This window comes from Octodon degus, unplaced genomic scaffold, assembly GCF_000260255.1.
Source record: "Octodon degus isolate 3935 unplaced genomic scaffold, OctDeg1.0 scaffold00031, whole genome shotgun sequence".
In the NCBI taxonomy this organism is placed as follows: domain Eukaryota; kingdom Metazoa; phylum Chordata; class Mammalia; order Rodentia; family Octodontidae; genus Octodon; species Octodon degus.
In genome coordinates, this window is record NW_004524607.1 from 8,742,919 (window position 1) to 8,761,018 (window position 18,100).

At 42.6% G+C, this 18,100-nt stretch overlaps 1 protein-coding gene across 4 annotated transcripts in view; it reads left to right on the plus strand.

Moving 5' to 3' along the window:
- Nucleotides 1–18,100, plus strand: part of Elmo1 (engulfment and cell motility 1) — a 623,184-nt gene that overhangs the window by 335,329 nt on the left and 269,755 nt on the right. The gene's annotated exons all lie outside the window — the stretch shown is intronic.

Below are 18,100 nucleotides of genomic sequence, written 5' to 3' on the forward strand. Positions count from 1 at the left end.
AATTGCTTCTAATTTTTTTTAAAAAGTAAAATTACATGTTGCCAGTTAAACACCCAGTTTGGTGTAAAGGAACCTTTTTTCTTTGAATGACATTTTCTTTCTAGGTGATATAGAAGGAAGATTCAGTTTAGAATAACAAATACCTCACAGCAAGGCCTTTCAAAATGATTTTTTTCTAATAACTCATTTAAATTGTTTATTTCTAGCTTGTATTTTTATTCTTTCTTTGACCAAGGTCCACAGTTTGGAGGCTTGTTTTTATGTACAAATTTTGACCGTGTTTTAAAAAGGATGGCATTAATTTCATTGATTGTGAATAACCAAGCTGTTACTGTCAAACAATCAGGATCTCTTGAGAGTGTGGATATATGTGAGTAGGTTTACTAATTGAGCTGGGAGGCAGCTTCAGACTTCCAAAGCCAAGGATCTGAATGGGGCGCTTCAGGCTTCAGGATGAGATCATTGTTAAACATGGGCTTGGTTTTATTTCTGAAGAGTTCTCCTGTGTCAGGCAGGATAGGGCCAAGGTCACACACATCCCCAGGGTATTAGATGTCACCACTGCACACTGCAGTCACCACCGGTCACTTTCACCTGCATGGGTCCTGGATTCTGGAGCTGAATTCTGAAGCAGGTCCAAAATCCGACCTTCACAGCGTTTCTTCATACAACCCCCAGCGGGGCTTCAGGTTCAGATTTCCCCTTAGCTTTATCTGAAGAACCCCATTATTTAAACTGCTGAACACACGGGGGGGGGGTATGGGGGTGTAGCTCCGTGGTAGGTAATGCGTTTAGTATGTTCAAAGCTGGTTCAATCGCAGCACCAAAATAAATAAATAAATACCACAGTAGATTTTAAAATAGTGAGGATTGATTGAACAGGAACGTGAAATACAGTATGTAACAAACTATACGGTACTAGCCAAACCCTTAGCCTAGGGCAGATGTTGTGTTCTCTTTAGTTTTTTGTTTTTCGAGTTTTTTTGCCCAGAGCCTTACAGACTCCCAGCCTTTTTTAAATTTTTCATTTTAAGACAAGGTCTCAGTATGTTCCCAAATTGCCATGGCTGGGCTTGAATTCATGGCCTTCCTATGTCAGCCTCCCAGAGTGCTGGGATCACAGGCGTGTACCATCATGCCCAGGTGTGTTCTCTATCTTCCATATAGTTGGGATCTTCTTACTTCTCCAAACTAGCTCTCCAAACTTGGTTCACATTGCTCATTTTTACATCAATTCCATGAGTGTTTGTTGAGTTTCTGCCTGTGATACGTGTCCCTCCTTCCTGCTGCAACCGATCTTGTGTGTGTCTGCCCACAAGCATGCACCTCCTGGCTGCACAGAGCTCGGCATGACTGGTGCAGGCTTCTTCCTGGCTGCTCCTGGTTTTGCATGGCTGCTGCACTGAGCCCCAATGCAGGAGTATAAGGACCACCAGCTCCCAGGTACTTGCTCCTCCAGGCATAGATTCCCCTCATTTGCTGAAGTTGCAATGGCTTATAGGCCTTCTTGCCTTTTGTGGTTTTATAATCAATAGGCTGCATGTATTGGAACTGGTTTGGGCATATAGAACAATTAATCGGAAAATACAAAGAATTTCATGTATGCCTTCAAGCCCTTCTCCCTATTTCCCCCCTTTTGTTAATCTTTCATGAGTGTGGGAAATTGGTCATCGCACACACTTACTGGTTCCAGGCATTTTGGTGTTGACTGTTTGGTCTTTTCTACATATACAATCACCTCATCTGAGGGTAAAAACAAATTTATTTTTTAATCATTTATTTATTTATTTATCTATCTATTTGATACAGAATCTCACTGTGCAGTTCATACTCATAGTGATCCTCCTGTCTCAGCCTCCCCAGCACTGGAATTATAGGTGTGTGCCACCATGTCTGCTTTTGGTGGCCGGCACAACATGCAGTACCAGGGAACGAACCTGGGTGCTTGTGCTTGCCAGGCAGGCACTTAGAGCACCGAACTATCTCCCTAACCCCTACTTCTTTCTTTCTGTTCATGTGTCTTTTTGTTTTTGAAACTTACTGCATTATCTGGAGCCAGCAGGCAGATACTGACTGAGCCTGGAGAGAAGGAACACACTAGCCTCAATCCCAATTTCAGGAATAAAATGTCAGGTTTCTCCCCATTAAGTATAATGTTCATTGTTAGCTTTTGTAGACATTCTCTACCAAGTTGAGGAAGTATCCCTTTAGTCTTTGTTTTCTTAGCGTTTCATTGTAAATGGCTGTCAAATTCTATAAAATTCTTGTTTGGTATCTTTTGGTATTATTATCTTGCACCTGTTGATACAATAGATGACACCAATTGATTTCCAAATGTTGAACAAGCCTGCCATATTTGGAATGAATTCTACTTTAGTATGGTGTAAAATCCTTTTCATATGTAGTTTTATTCTACTTGACAATGTTTTGTGGAGAATATTTACTTCTGTGTTCTGAAGAATATTTGATGTCTAGTTTTCCTGTCTTGTCATGTATTTGGTTTGAGTTCAAGGATGATTTTGCCCTCATAGAAAGTCTCCTTCTGCTCTGTCCTCTGGAACAGATTAGGGAGGATCTGTGTGATTTTATTGGTTATATAATTGTTAAGGTTCACCAATAAAGCCAACAGGTCCTACATGTGTTCTATTTTAGGAGGTTATTAATTACTGATTCAGTCCCTTAATGGATATGGAATGGGATTTAATTATTGCTTTCTCTTTGTCTGAGATGCAGTTGCTTGTGTCTTCTAAGGAGTCAATCCATTTCATCTGTCACCAACTTCGTGAACACAGAGCTGCTCATGACATCCTTTTGCTGTGTCCAAGGGGTCTGTAACATTGCTTCCTCTTTCACATTCTGTGCTAATAATCTGTCTTCTCTCCTTTTATCCCTTGTATAGCCTGGTTAAAGGGTTATTATTTTAATTCATCTTTTCGAAGAATCAACTTCACTTTCCATTTATTTTTATTTTTTTTCAACTTTCAATTCAACAGGTTTCTACTTGTATTACTTATTTTATTCAGCATACCTCGGATTTAATTTATCTTGCTTTTTCTAGTTGCCTAAGGTAGAATTTTAGACTATAGATTCTATACTTCACAATCATTGCTTATTCCATAGTTGTTTTGCTTTTACTATCCTTTAGCAGTGGCTCTAACTTCTTCAGGCATTAGGAATAGCTAAATCTACTCAATAATTTCTGCTTAGATGTTTCATGGTGCTGAATATGGGTTGCCTTGAGAGATCCTCTCTATGACTTTAAATATCTGGCTTTGAATTATCTTTCATTCCATTAAACCCAGCTGTGAGCCAGTCCTATCAGTGCTCCCTCCAATATATGTTCACAATCTCACTCTTTCCCCACCTATACCACCAATAAAACAAGGCCTCTCTACACAATAACTTCCTAAGTGGGTCCGTCTCTTTCCACCCCAAAGCCCTTGCCTAGTTTCAACACAATAGCCAGAATATTAAGAGTCCAGAGTATTCCTTGAAAAATTGGTCTAACCCTGTTGCCTTCTCACTTACAATATTTTAGTGATTCCCATCTAATTTGCAGCAAAACTCAACCCTCACTGTGGCCTTCAAGGTTCTACAGTACTCTGCCTCTCTATATCTTCTACTCCTCTCGTGCTAGCCCCAGATCCAGGGATCTCTCTGTATTAGTCAGACTTTCATGACAAACAACACTGCTTGGATTGCTGAAACATCAGAAACTGATTTCCTTCCTCAGAGTTCCCAAGGACAAAATTCCAAGACAAAGGCACCAGCAGGGCTGCTGGCTCCTGCATTTCTCCCTTTGGCTTATAAGTGGCTCCTCTCTTGCATTTCTTCACACTCTGCACTCACAGCCCCACACCCCTTTGTCTCTTCTAATTAAGACACCAGTCCTATTGGGTAAGCACCCTGCTCTACTAGCCTCATCACAGTGTATTTATGTCTTTTCTTATCTTCAAATATTGTTGCAAGATGAAATGGTGAAGACTGCAACTTCCACATATGAGTTTGGAGTTGTGAGCATTAGTCCTTATATGTCAACTTCATCAGATTAAGAAACAGATTAATGAAGCAAGCATACTCCTAGGTGTGTGTGGTGGGTCATAGAGGCATGACCTTCAGTACTAGACTTAGTTCCCAGCCCCTCCTCGCCAGCACTGCTTTCCTGACTTCAGGAACCAATCAGCTTTGCTCCACCACACCCTCCTGCTTGATGTCCCTGCCTTGGACCAGCTGACCATGGACTGAGTCCCTTGAAACTGTGAACCAAAACAAAGCTTTCCTCTTTAAATTGTGATTGTGGCATATTATGTCTCAGTGACAAACATCTGACCAACAAAGGGGGTCACTACTCAGTCCAAGCATTTTTTTGACTATGAACATAGCAAGTGCACTGTGGGTTTGGGGAATGTCACTTGCTTATTGTTCTGTGAATCTGTTCCCTGTGCAACCACTTGGTACTCTCCCTCGGAGCAAACTCTACCATTAGCAGAGATTCCATCCTTTTGCTTTCTAACTTACACCTTTTGTTTCTTCTCTAAGCTTACTTTTTTTTTTTTTACATGCTTTATATTTACTTGTGTATTTATTGGTCTCTGTTACCAGCCTGGAAATGCATGAGAGCACGGAGTGTCTTATGTGACTCCAGGACCCAGAACAGTGGAAGGACCTGAATTCAGTGAGTACCAGGACTCTGCTAGGGAGTTCTGGTGTTCTGCCTTTTGGCAGGACTCATCCTAAGAAAAAAGAGCCACAGGAATAGTTTTCTATTTGAAACACACTCTTGAGTTTTCTGGCTTCACTTGTCCTTCTGGCCTTTATTGTCCTGCAATGGAAACCACTTTAGCAGCTTTATTGTTGTGCCCCCAAAATGGCCTTGCCCCAGATATGCTGATGCTTATAGTTGGGTGAATCACTGCTGACTTTTATTTTTGAGTTTCATTCATGTGACCAGAACCGAGCCAGTATTAGCAATCTGTCTACCCAATCAGAAAGCTTTCTCTATTGGTTTTCTAAAATCTTAGGTGGGAATGTTCCCAAATGTACCATTGTATTATTAAAAATAGCTTCTGCCTTAGGAATTGTGCAGTGCACCTGGTGCACCCAGGAGTATTTGACATTGCAAGGTAATTTTATTTTTACACTGACCTTGATTCAATCAATTCTTTCTCATTGGTGGTAAAATTCAAGATTTCAAAATTTAGTACACGTAAATCATAACTGGTAGACAATATTTTTTTCTTATATTTTACAAAACAGCCAGAAGAATTTTTATAACAGTTGTAACAGCACTAACTTCCCTTTGGCCAATCTATTAAATGCTACAGTAGAGAAACTATTCTCTCACATGAAGGTTTTTAGAGTCTAGCATTTGTCTTGAGACTTTGAATTTTGACTATTGAGCAATGTTAGACTATTGACACTTTGGAGAAAGGATTCATGCATTTTTTATTATAGAGATATAATAGTTATGTCATATTAGAAATTATGACATTGTCATTGTCTTTATTTGGAGATTAAGTATGGCTTAAGGAGATATGTTTGGGTATCACACTGGCAAGGAATGGAATGTTTATTGGTCAATCTTGATTGTCAACTTTAATTACTTGAGAGATGCTTTGAGGATCATTAAAGCATACTTTTGTGTGTCTACATGGGGTTTGGGGCATGACTTGGCCACTCCCTCTCTGACACTGTTCCCTGCTCTCTGTCCCCCCTGCATCATCAGAGACATTTGTTTTCCACTCAAATCTTTCTGCCTTGCAGCCACCTAACCATGGACTAAAACCTCTACAACCATGAGCCAAATAACGTTTTCCTCCTTGAAACTGCATTTGTCAAATATTTTGCTTGTTTAACCAAAAGCTGACCAATACAAATATGTAGCAAATTCTGTCAATTTCTATGGTATAAATATTCCCACCATGGCTGATCTCTACCTATCAAGTTTTCAGCTTATATAACTTGGTGAAAAATAAACATTTCCTGGTTAATTGGCTGCGGAATGATGCTCATTCCTATTGCTCCAGAGCTGTCATGGCTCACACACGTGTCTTGACTGCTCATCTCAGCAATGGGGTGGACTCTTGAGAATGGGTGGGGTTCATTTCTGTGGCCTGGTGTGTCCCTCATTGAGTCGCGCATCCACTTCACATTGTGAGTCAATCCTCGGGTGAGGTGAGCGACACACTTTGTCTCCAGCTGATACCTCTCAGTTCCATGGAGAGCCATGGGAAACCCACTGTCAGAGTGGCTAAAGTACTTGTAAGAAGGGGTTCTGGGCAGAAAGAGGCTTCACAAGGTCCAAGGGTGCAGAAAGCCATGGTAAGTGGGGAGGAGAATACCACAACTGTCAAGCATCTATAAATTCAGAATTCTCGTAATTCCTCAATATGTAGGAATTCTTCCCCCAAAGTCTACAACTGTATTCTCATCCTCCTCATCACCCCAACCTATAACCATGTGTACCTGGTTCCACAGGAAGGAATTCAGGGTTCGTTGGGATTAGGCAGTAGCTGTCATGAGGTCACGGCTTGGCATGAGGCCTGCAGTGATGAGACTGATAGGAAGAGCTCCATGCACACCTCATCCTCTTCCCCTCATGTCTGACCGTGTCAAGGACACACAGATTTGCTTTAGCCACTCTCAGTCCATTGAAATGATTTTATGGGAAACTCCCCCCCCCCATTGCTTGGAGGACTGTGAAGTGACATATTTGGTAAGGGAAGGATTATCAATATATTTGAAGTGGCAAACATGCAGAGATCTTTCAGCCTAGCCTTACCATGTCTTGAAATATTCTATGTAAATCAGCACAAAATTGCTGTGTATAGGTATTGACCATTAGGCTTTGGTAAGACCCAAAAGTGAGGAACTTAGAGCAGAGAAGAATGGGCTCCCAGGGAAAGGGGCTGTGCTGGGCACTTGTGCAGATAGAAATGCAGTGTGCCAGCTGGCCCTTTTGTTATTGGCTGAGTTAAGCAGGTTGCATTTGTAACTTTTTTTCTTTTAAGATTGATTTAATTGGTACAGGGTCTCACTATGCAGCTCAGCCTCATAGTGATCCTCCTGTCTCAGCCTGCCCAGCACTGGGATTACAGGTGTGCACCATCACACCCAGTTTCGGTGCCTGGCAACATGCAGGGCCAGTGCAACATGCAGTACTGGGGATCAAACCTGGGTCCTTGTGCTTGTCAGGCAGGTTCTTAGACTGTTAAGCTATCTCCATGGCCCCTGTTTCTTTCTTTTTTTTTTTCCCTGTTTCTTTTTTTAAAAAGAGATTATTCTCTTTAAAAATGTGAATTCTTTTTAGTACACAATCTGTGAGATAATTTCTTCTAGTATTTCAACTCCTGTGCTGTGCAGTGTGTGGGCTGAGGAGGAGCCAGGAGCAGCCAACATCCCTATAGTACTAATGTGCCCTTCATGGTCAAGGAAGGGAGTGGATTTCCCCCAGAGCGCAGTTCTGAGCTGTGAAGGTAGCTTCCTAGGACAAGCACACACATGCATTGCTTTGGTCTAAAACATCCTCTTCTTGTCTTCTGCATTCATTTCTTCAGAGATCTTTGTGCACTAGCAAGGAATTTAGAAGGTCCTTGTTCACTTTGCTCTGAAGAAATCATTGAGCCTCTTTTTTCCCACTTTTTACATTTACCCTGAGAGCATCCTCACTAAGAGCCAGATTGGTTGCCAGGCAAGAAAGATGAGCTAGGAGTTCATTGCTTGATTTTTTAAGCTGGAAGAATGAGTTTGGGTGCAGAAGTGCTAACCAGTACCCAGGAAGGGGAAGGAAATTCTTTTGGGCAGCTATCACCTAGGAGATCAGAGGAGTTTCCCTCTCCACAGGCCCCCCCAGGCATGCTCAGCTCCCCTTTGTAGATGGCTCTATCCCTAACCTTAGCCCCTGGTATCCTGGGTCTCCTTTAAGGGTGGATAGAGGGTGGAGCAGAGGCTGCATGCAGGGTGTGTAGTAGGGGTCATTCCTCTATCCTCCTTTATTGTGGAAGTTGGATCCCTCTCATCCCATATATTTTCCTGATGCCTCTCATGCCCGGTGTTTACTGGAAGCATTTCTAGTTACTACTTGCCAAATGTTTTCCATAAACACACAACAAAGGACATTCTGAATTTTTTTTTCAATGCACAAAGAAAGTTGAGCACACAGTTTCCCTAAATAGACCTTTGGAATCGGGCTTTGATCCAATGAGAATCTACTTGCAACTCTGTCCTTCAGTGTGGCAGTGCCCTGGGAGCACATTGGGCACATGCAATTGACACCAGCACTTTGCACATGCGTTTTCCACCACCATGTGCATTCTGTGCAGGACTGAGGGACTTCTGGGCCCTGAGACACCTACATGCTGAAGAGTGCAGCTGGGAGTTCGGGGAGTCCATCCTGTGCTGGTAAGGTAGGCAGGGGACCAGAGGTGGCAGAAGACAGGAAGATGGAAGGAGTCCTGTGGTGGCTATGATCCAGCCACACTTGCAGATATGATAACAGACAGTGTGGTGTGAAATAAAACCGTGCAAGGTGAGGTCCCCATAAAGGGTAGAAATGCTAACTCTGGGGCTTGATCAGCCCAACGCCGTGTCTTTACTGTTCATTCAGTCACTCAGGAACTATATTACTAGTAAGTACCTCATGTACACACCACTCTGCTATACAGGAGGAGATTCACAGGTGTGGACACCCCAGTTTCCAGTGTCCAGAGCTTGAACTTATCAGGAAAGGAAAGATGTATGGATTCCTCCACAGTGGAAGGCAGGAGGAGAGAGCTGCTGTAAGGGAGTCCCACATACAAGATAGTAAGGCTATAAAGGAAGGGATTATGTGGAAACAGAGGCCAGTTCTGGGAGTTGGTGTGAAGGAGGAGTATCCCGGACTCAGTTTCCATAGGAGAGACCCACACCCCTGTAGGCGGGCTTTCTCCATGGTCAAGATCTATCCTGTAGAGATGGCCAACATATGGGACCTTTATGCCCAATGAGATGTAATGAGATTAATTCCATTTGAAATGCTAGAACTAATGGGGTGGACAAGATATCCTTTCACATTCAGTAAAACAGCTCTTGGTCTAATTTCACGATTGGGTTTTAGTCAATAATTTTTCTATTTTGGCTAGATTAGTGTTTTCATAACCAGAAAATCACTGTTTTCCATGTCGAGTATTTCTCTGAGATGGCTAAGATGTGATGTATCTAGCAGACGATGACATGATGACATGAGATAGTTGTGTCCTCTCGTCTTTCCATCCCAAGCCCATTTTCCCAGCTCTCAGTGAATGAGTTGCAGGCAATAGTAGCCCGAGAGCTGACTTACAGGCATCCACTCTGCTACTAGCTCTCCAAGTAGGGGTGTGTTTAGTGAAGCAAATTACATCCAAATAGGCTTCAGATGATATTTGTGAAAGGTAACCTGGTTTTAAGACTTCTGCACCTGTTAGCACAGAGGTGACAATTTGTCAGTATGAAACCAGGCTTGAGAAGTGTCAAGCTTAATTTTTCATCTAGCAGTGACTGACAGGCAACAGCAAACCCATCTCGGTGTCTTTGTGTAGCAGTGAAGGGGAGGGGAGGCATCAGGATGCGAGGGGCTCCTTCGCCTCTATTAGACATCCACTTCCCAGCTGTAATTCATCTTTCTTACATCCTGCCGCTCAGTCTGGTTCAGAATGTGAAGAAGATTCTTTGGGAGAGAGGTTGGTGTCTGTGTTTTCTTAAGGGCTCAACTCAGCCCCACCCGCTCTGGAAGCTTGGCTGGCCTCCCCTCCTACTTCCAGCACTTGCCCAAGAGAAGGGATGCTCCCTTGTGAACAAATGGGGTGGGCACAGCACAGCACCTCGGGGAGGTCTCTAGAAAGCAAACTGTCTGCACTTGAGCTTCCAAATAAGTGGTAAACCATCCAGAATCCATGCATCTTCTTAACCTCTAGCAATTTCCTCTGCAATTCTAAATGCTTAGAAGTCTTTGTCAAATGAATCAACTGCAGTGGTGCATTGTAGGGGTGAGAGGAGTCCTGCTGCTGCCATGCACCAGAAGGTCTTGGGGGAGGAGGGCACCGTGTCTCGGGATGTGGACATGGGATGCGCAGCTTTAGCACTGTACGGAAATTTGTTAGAGATGTGGGCCCTCAGCTGCCACCTCCCTGCTGCCGAGCCAGAGTCTAAATCTTAAGATGACTACTTTATGAGTGAGTACTTTAAAGTTTGATGGGACTGGGATAGTAAATAAGGATAGAATGAAGATGCGAGCTCTCAGAGCACAGGCAAGAGTGCATTTGTGGTTTGCCCTTCCGTGTGCACAGTGCATGAGGACCTCACCTTCACTCCCCTCTTGTGTGCCGGACTGTCTCCTGGGCTTCCTGTAACTTATCATCCTGGGTCACTTCTGGGCCAGGGTGACCTGTCTTTTCAGTCCTAAATAGCAGGTGAGTGACTGAGGCCCTAGGTTTGGTTTGCTCCCCCATGAAATGTAAGCTTCAGTAGCTTGTGAAGACCACGTAAGCTGAATGCTTACAAGTTTGATTACGTCATATGGATTACGTCTTTTTTCAAAATTAAGGTAAAATTCATATTTCACAAAATTAACTGTTTCAAAGTAAACTATTATTCAGTAGCACTAGTGATTCATACTGCTATGTACCCTACTCCTACCTACTTCCAAAATGTTATTAGCATCCCCAAAGAAAACCCCATATGCATATATCAAGCAATTGTACCTGTTTTCACCTTTCATCAGCTCCTGGCAACCACCACTCTGCACTCTGTGGGAGCTTAAATTCATTAATTTTTGTTAGTCACAAGAAAGAATCAAGTTTATTGCTTTTCCATGTACTCTCATTGCTTTTCAAGTCTTTAAAAGAAATCAAGGGCTGGCCAGATAGCTCAGCAGACTAAAGCATCTGCTTAGGCAGAGCACAGTGGTCAGGTTCAATCTCCAGTTTGCTGTGCTGGCCCCACCTCCAGAGGGCGCTGAGATAACAATTGAGACTGGGCATAGCGGCACGTGCCTGTAATCCCAGCACCTGGGAGGCTGAAGACAGGAGGATCACTATGAGTCTAATCTACGTAGTGAGACCCTGTACACCCTGTACTAAATACATTAAAAAGAAATCAAGAGGTTTGCTAAAGATGAGTAAGTGGAGGATAGATGTGAAATACTTCATTCACCCATCCATCCATTCATTTGTTCATCCATTCATTCATTCCTTTTAGGTGCTGAACATTACCCCGTGGGTCAGCCACTTCCCTAGTCCATCATGAGGAACCTTTAAATCAGTAAAGTATAGTCTCAAATTAGCAGTATCTCTGTTACCTGGAACAGTGTTAGAAATGTAGATTTTTATGTCACCCCAGCAGGATAAAGCACCACTCTAGGATTGAAATGCAGACATCTCTGTTTGATTTTTTTTTTATTTTTTATTAATTTTATTGAGAAACAAATAGCAATGAGACAGTTTCAAAACCGATTGATAGGACAGTTTCAGTAATTAATACATTTCATATTGTCTTCATAGTGGTTATTCATAGTACAAGATGCAGACATGATAGCCTGTCCAAACACTATTAGTAAAAATCTTTTTTCTCATTGAATTAAGAGAAAGTAGCTGTATAACTATCCTAACTATTTTGTATATACAGATACAAAATGATCCTTCATTTGTATCCCCTTTCTTTGTTTAGTTCTGTCAGCGATGAGTATTCCATTGTCATTTAAATATTGTAAGTGCCTGAATTTAGCAAAATAATCCAATATACTCCAGTAGTCCATAATAGTAGTGGGTTATCTGTAGGACTGACAATGTCAGAAGTTGTTGACTTGAGCCTTTTATAGCTCAGCATATTAATGTGGCTTTACTTTTTATACCTTGTTTTTATACTTTTCTGCTGGATGGTTAAGACCAAGATAAAGCAAGACATCTCTGTTTTAATAAGTCTTTATGAGATTCTAAGATAAGCTGAAGTTAGAGAACTGCTTCTTTCAATAAACAGACTGGCAGTGATGCCTACAGTCACTGCCACACCTGTGCCCATGCTTGGGCCAGGGGACACATGTGGCCAAAGAGTAGATGTGGTCACACAGTTTCTTTAGAAGAGCAGTCTGCTGAGAATGGTCCTACTACCTGCTGTCCTTGGAATCATCAGCAGAGCTAGACTCTCCCTCGGCCTCCCTTGGTGAAGCTGGGTTCACAGGCAGATACAAACACAAGCCATTTCTGCTGTTTTTTAATTCCTTTCTTTGTGTTTCCCCAAGTTGATGTTCAAAGGGGGAGGGCCTGTCAGCCTAGCACTACTGTGATGGCTAGGTGCATTTTGCAATTCGGCTTTTGTTGCACTATATCAAAGTGCAGAGAGTGTTTCTTTTTGATTGATTAATGTTCAGTTTGAGGTCTAATATGAACCTCCAGGCTTTAATTACTACACCATTACCCAGTCAATTCCTTGCCATTTTATATTTATTGCCTTTATTATGCCTCTATGTGCAATTGCCTAATTTTATTCTAGAAGCATTTCACCTCATTAGCTGGGTTTTATTCCATTTTCTCATTTGTCCATCTTGTTATTTATCTTACTACCCTGTGTACATTTTCTACTTTTTTCCCTACCACTCTCCTAGAAATTCTTTTTGTCCTTTTTGTGGGGTGCTTTGTTCTTTGGCCTTTGGAAACAGCTCCTATACAGCAAACTCTGCTCTGGGTATTCTTTGTTCTGGTGGTCACTTATCCCCAACACCCTTAACTTCTTCTCTGACTTTCTGAAGGTCTTTCTCAGCTGCTTTACAGTGCGGCTCCTGTTCAAAGCCTTCAGTACTGGCTTTTGGCCATGAATATACCATGGTAGCCACCTAATTTTGAAGGACCAGGAAAGGCTGATGGATACTGCTGTCTCCCTTCCCCCTTTAAAAGAATGCTACTAAAATAATTTTTCAAATAGGCTTTGAAATGTTTTCCTAGTATTCCATTCGTTAAACTCTTGCAGTGTCTAAGAAACATGGAGGGCCTGATTAACTGACTTGCTTATTTTCTTGGGTTCCACCCTGGAAATAAAACCTAGGGAAGTTGCCCAGCAGTCTATGTTTAATAAGCCCTTCAGGAGATCCCGGCACACACCAAAGTTTGAGAACCCCTGCTCTGAAGTGATGTTAAGAGAACTTCGGGAAGCTCATCTAGGTCAAAAGTAATATTGATTCCACCTGAGACATCACTTTGCCAAGAAACAATAACCTGCACAGCAGTTGTGTTTTGTTTTCTGTTGAGTTCATTTTCTAGCAGCTTTGCCCTAGAGTTAGAATATTTCAGAAATGCAAATGATAACACCCTAGAAGAAGAGTTCATGTAATTATTATAGCAATTCTATTGGCAATCATCTCTGTCATCCTGTCTTTTGAGAATGCTGGAGATCTTTACTGTTATTTTTATTTTTAATTTATTGCTTCTGCCATCTCAACAACATCCCTGAAGCTGCTTCTTCTTCTTCTTCTTCTTCTTCTTCTTCTTCTTCTTCTTCTTCTTCTTCTTCTTCTTCTTCTTCTTCTTCTTCTGATTATTTACTTGGAGATCTCATTTCTTTTCCATGCAAATCTGCTACCCATGGTTCTGACTTGTTGCTTTATATTCCTGCTTAGCATACTTAATATAATTTTAATGTTCTTTCTTTGCCCATTTAAAACCATCGTATCAGGCATTGGCCTGTTTGTTTAATTCAGCGGACTTACTTAAAATTCATCATGGCTCTTACACTCAGCCCCCTTGGGACAGCCAGGCTTTCCGCCCAATGCTTATCTAGTCTAGGCTCTCTGGGGACCTGTCATCATCTGAATTGGCACAGAGGGAGTGAGGGAAGGGCTCCCTCATGTATTGCTAAGTTGCTGAGCTGTGCAAGTGGAGCTTGAACTTGCCATCCTCCTGCTCAGTCTTCCAGAGAACTGAAGCCACAGAAGTGCACCACCATGTGTGGCTTGGCTTTCTCTTTCACCTCAGATGACCTCTAGGTCTGAGCATGTGCCCTCAAGGCTGAAGCTTGTTTCTCTTCTTGTGTCTCCTATTCTGCTATTAATGTAGCAGGACACCTTAGCATAGCATACTGGATGAGTGGGGGATAAGATGGCCATGTCTCACTGCCTGGTCAGGAGACAGTTTCTCAGGATGGTAAAGTTGAAAAGGCATCTAAAGACAGATGTCCCATGGCACTGGGCTTTATTGCTAGAAGCATCACTCCTGATGTGACTTGCTATGAGGTCATTGCTCTGTCCCTGAGCTCCCTCCACCCTGCATGCCTGTGAGAGGTTTCTGATGATCAAGTACCTGGGGCTTCCTGTGTGCATTTGCAGCAAGAGTGGGAGAAGATGCTACTTTTTGTCTGTTTCTTGCCCAAATGCCCAGGGGATCTCTGGCTCCCTTTCTTCTGTGCTCAGGGACCCATCACAGAGAGCCTGAGACTTCCAGTTGTGATTGTCCCACTGTTCACTGGTAAAAGTTTAGAATGGAGTGTTACCACAGACCACAGAGGACTGGGAACATGGATGAGGAAGGCCACCAAAGAGACCACACACATGGACTCTGTGGAGTCTGTTTTAGGCACATTGCTCTTGGTACATGGCTGGGTGATCATGGCTGCCCTGGGATGTGGGACTTGTGTAGCTTCTGCAAGTCTCACAGACACGTGATCCGGGACCCTCCCCATTGCCTAGGCTTCATGTTAGAATTGGTATTGCAGGGCTGAGGAGATAGCTAAATGATCTAAGCGCCTGTCTGGCAAGTGCAAGGACCTGGGTTTGATCCCTAGTACCACATGTCAGGCCAGTCCTGAAACCAGGTGTTATGGTGCAAGCCTGTAATCCCAGCACTAGAGAGGCTGAGACAGGAGGATCACCATGAGTCCTAACTGTGTAGCCACGCTGTATCCAAAGAATAAAAAAATACACTGAATGATCACTTTCAAGAAATGTATTGCAGCAGGAGATGCAATGTTATTAACCCTCTCAAAATTCTTCCTCTCATTTCTGACTCTTACCCCAGCACTGTGGCCATTTTTCAAGGCAGTCCTGGTGTACTCTCTCCTGGGTGTCCCTAGTTGCACAGTTGTGGCTGCCTTGACACGCTGAGTCCATTCACTTAAGCTTTTGTGGTCAGTTTGATTTTAGGAAAGTGACAGATTTCAAACAATGCTTGTTCTGGTGGATGAGCTGATAAGGTCATGCCTTCTGATGTTCTGATGAGCCTGCCTTTCTGTAGGATGGCACTTGGGAGCAGCATTCACTGAATATTTTATCATGCCCCATGAAAACACTCATGAAAGAGGACTTTGAGAACTTCTTCAAAAGGTGGCAAGAGCAATGGAATGAGTGTATGAAACAAGGGGGAAGACATAGAGGGGATGAATGACAATCTGTCTTTTACTGTATTTTTTTTTTAACTTAAACACCCACCATGTGCTTGGATCTGGCCCTGTGTCCATTAACAGTGTGTGGCTGAGAGGAACTACGAGGGCCAAATGGGTACTTGTGGGCCTCAGGGAGATGGATGCTAGAGTGTGGCCTTCTGCTTAGCCCTGGAAGCCAAACCAAGCCTGATAGGCACAGCTAGAGAGTGGGAAGCATCAGCCTGCCGAGGGCAGCCCAGAGTTCATGGAAGGCAAGTCTGTGAGATCATCTAACAGTAGCTGTGGAACCAACTTAAGAATCAGTCACTGATCTTTCAAGGGTAAACAACATGCAAGAGAACCTTATAGTCCTGGTGGGAGAGGCTGGGAGGTTTAGGCCGTGTCTGTGTGGTGGAGGAAATTGGGACAAGATCCTGTTAGCCTCCTTAGCTAGGAAACCCGCTGGATTCAAAGCAGTGTGTTCGGGAAGCCAATTTGTGAACTGTGAAGGGGCAGGAAAAGATTTGGTAATGAAAAGTTGATAGAGAATGTGTAAATGCACTCTGTACACTATAAAGTATCTCATAAAACAGACTTATTACTGCACGGATATCCAGAATTTTCATTTTTATAGAACACGCAGGTTGTTACAACTTCTTTTTCTATAGGATGTGTTCGAAAATGAGCGGTAATGGAAGGTTTTAGGACTTTATTCTTTGCAGTTTCTCTTCAAACTGAAGCAGAAGGGGACTCTAAGGAGAGGAAAGATATGTTTTGATATTTCCAAATGGAGGTTTTCAGGGGACATGGTTAATAACCAGAATGCTGAAGTTGACTGTAGATGTATGACTATGTTTAAATAAATAAAATCTGTTGTCTGGTTTAGAAATGATCCCTCACTACAGTAATAGCTAATTTGTCATTTTCATAATCATTGTCTTTTGTAAAGTATTCCTGTAAGAATGTTCACCTTAAAATTTAGACAGATAACTTTAATATTGGTGTCTACCTTGACTAAAGAAATCAGCCAGGAAGGAGGGTTTATTTTTCTTAGGGTAGGTAAATATAAGAAGACGGGTGGCGCATTAAAAAATAAAGAGAATGGTTTCTCCAAGTGGATTTACATATTGATTACTTAAATTACTGCTTAATTTAGTGCCTGCTAATAAACCGTGGCTGGGAAATGCTTTGTGAACATTTATTGGCTGCAGTAATTCTACCTACCGTGTATGCAGATCCCATCCTCATTAAATATTGATGTGCTCATGAAATGTTAATAGAATGTTAATGTGAAATACAACCGAATATGCTCGCTGGGAGCTGAAGCCTAGGCCTGGCTGAAAACTACCTGTCTGCTGGCTTTTCTTTATGGCCTGTCTTCTTGCTGTTTTTTTCCAATTTCTTTCCTCCTCATCAAGAGATTCATGTTTTCTCCTTTGATCTGGCTGTCTCAGATACAACATTTTTAAAAAGAGAAACACGACTCAATGATGGATAGGAATTCAGTTATTCTCCACTCCTGCTTTCCCTAACAAGAATTCTTAGTTAGGAACAGAAAGGGTTCCCTTGAAAGGTAAGAGGGTGATTCAGCCCAGGGTCTGCCAAAGGTCTTCCAGACAGGCTGAGAAGAAGGAACGAGGTCTCCAGGGCCCTGGCCATGGTGCATTCCATGGTAACACATAGGTAAGGTCAGTTTGTAGATGATGCCAAGCAGAGGTTTGGCTGGGGCTTCCATTCCACATTGTCCCAGAAAAAGCAAACAATCCTTAAACCTCATTACCTAAAAACATTTTAAAGAAACATTCCTGTTATAAATCCCAAGGACATTAAAGGCAATGTTTGTGATGATGTTGAATACCTAATTCTTTATGGGAGTTTATGTTGTAAATGGTTGAAAAATCCCACAAAATGGGAGAATTCGCCAACTCCTAAGAGGCTCTGAAGGCCATGCAGACTGCCCTATGCTTTGGGGAGAGCAGGTTGAGCACGCAGGTGCAGGCGGCTGGGTAAGCATGTTGCGTTAGAAGGAGCATCCTCATGTGGAAACGCCTGATGAGGAGACGCCATTTTTGCTGACAAAAGCCTGAGAAAGTACAAGACATCCTAGCCAGGAAGCACACGTGTATATTTCCTCTGGTGTTGTTCTCGTCTCATAAAACCACTAGGATTCAATTATGGTGGCCCCCTGCCAGTGACCCTATCTAATCCTTGCCACTTTGTAATAGCCCTGCCTCTAAACCTCATAGTGAGAGTAATCATCTAACTTCTTATACCTCACAATGGGGATTAAATTTCCACACAAGAAGTCCTGGGGGAGCAGTCAGTCCATATCCAAGTGACAGAAAAGGGGAAACAGCCATAAGTCATTTCATAGTATCCTTGTAGATGTCACTGGGAGGCATGTGTCAAAGTGGTGAATCAAGGCTGGGGAAATAGTTCCGCAGTCTAAGCATCTGCCTGGCAATTGCAAGGACCCATGTTCAATCCCCTGTACCAGATGCCATGCTGGCCCCAGAACCCCAGGTGCACTATGCCAGCCCCAAAAACATGTATGGTGGCACATGCCTATAATCCTCACTCTGGAAGTTTGAGACAGGAGGATCACTAGAGTCCAAGCTATATAGCGAGACCCTATATTATATATATATATATATATATATATATATATAGTGAATCACTGAAGAACAGCAGACAATATTTCCTGGAGAAGATTTTTAGATGTAACTTTTGGTAGGAATAAACT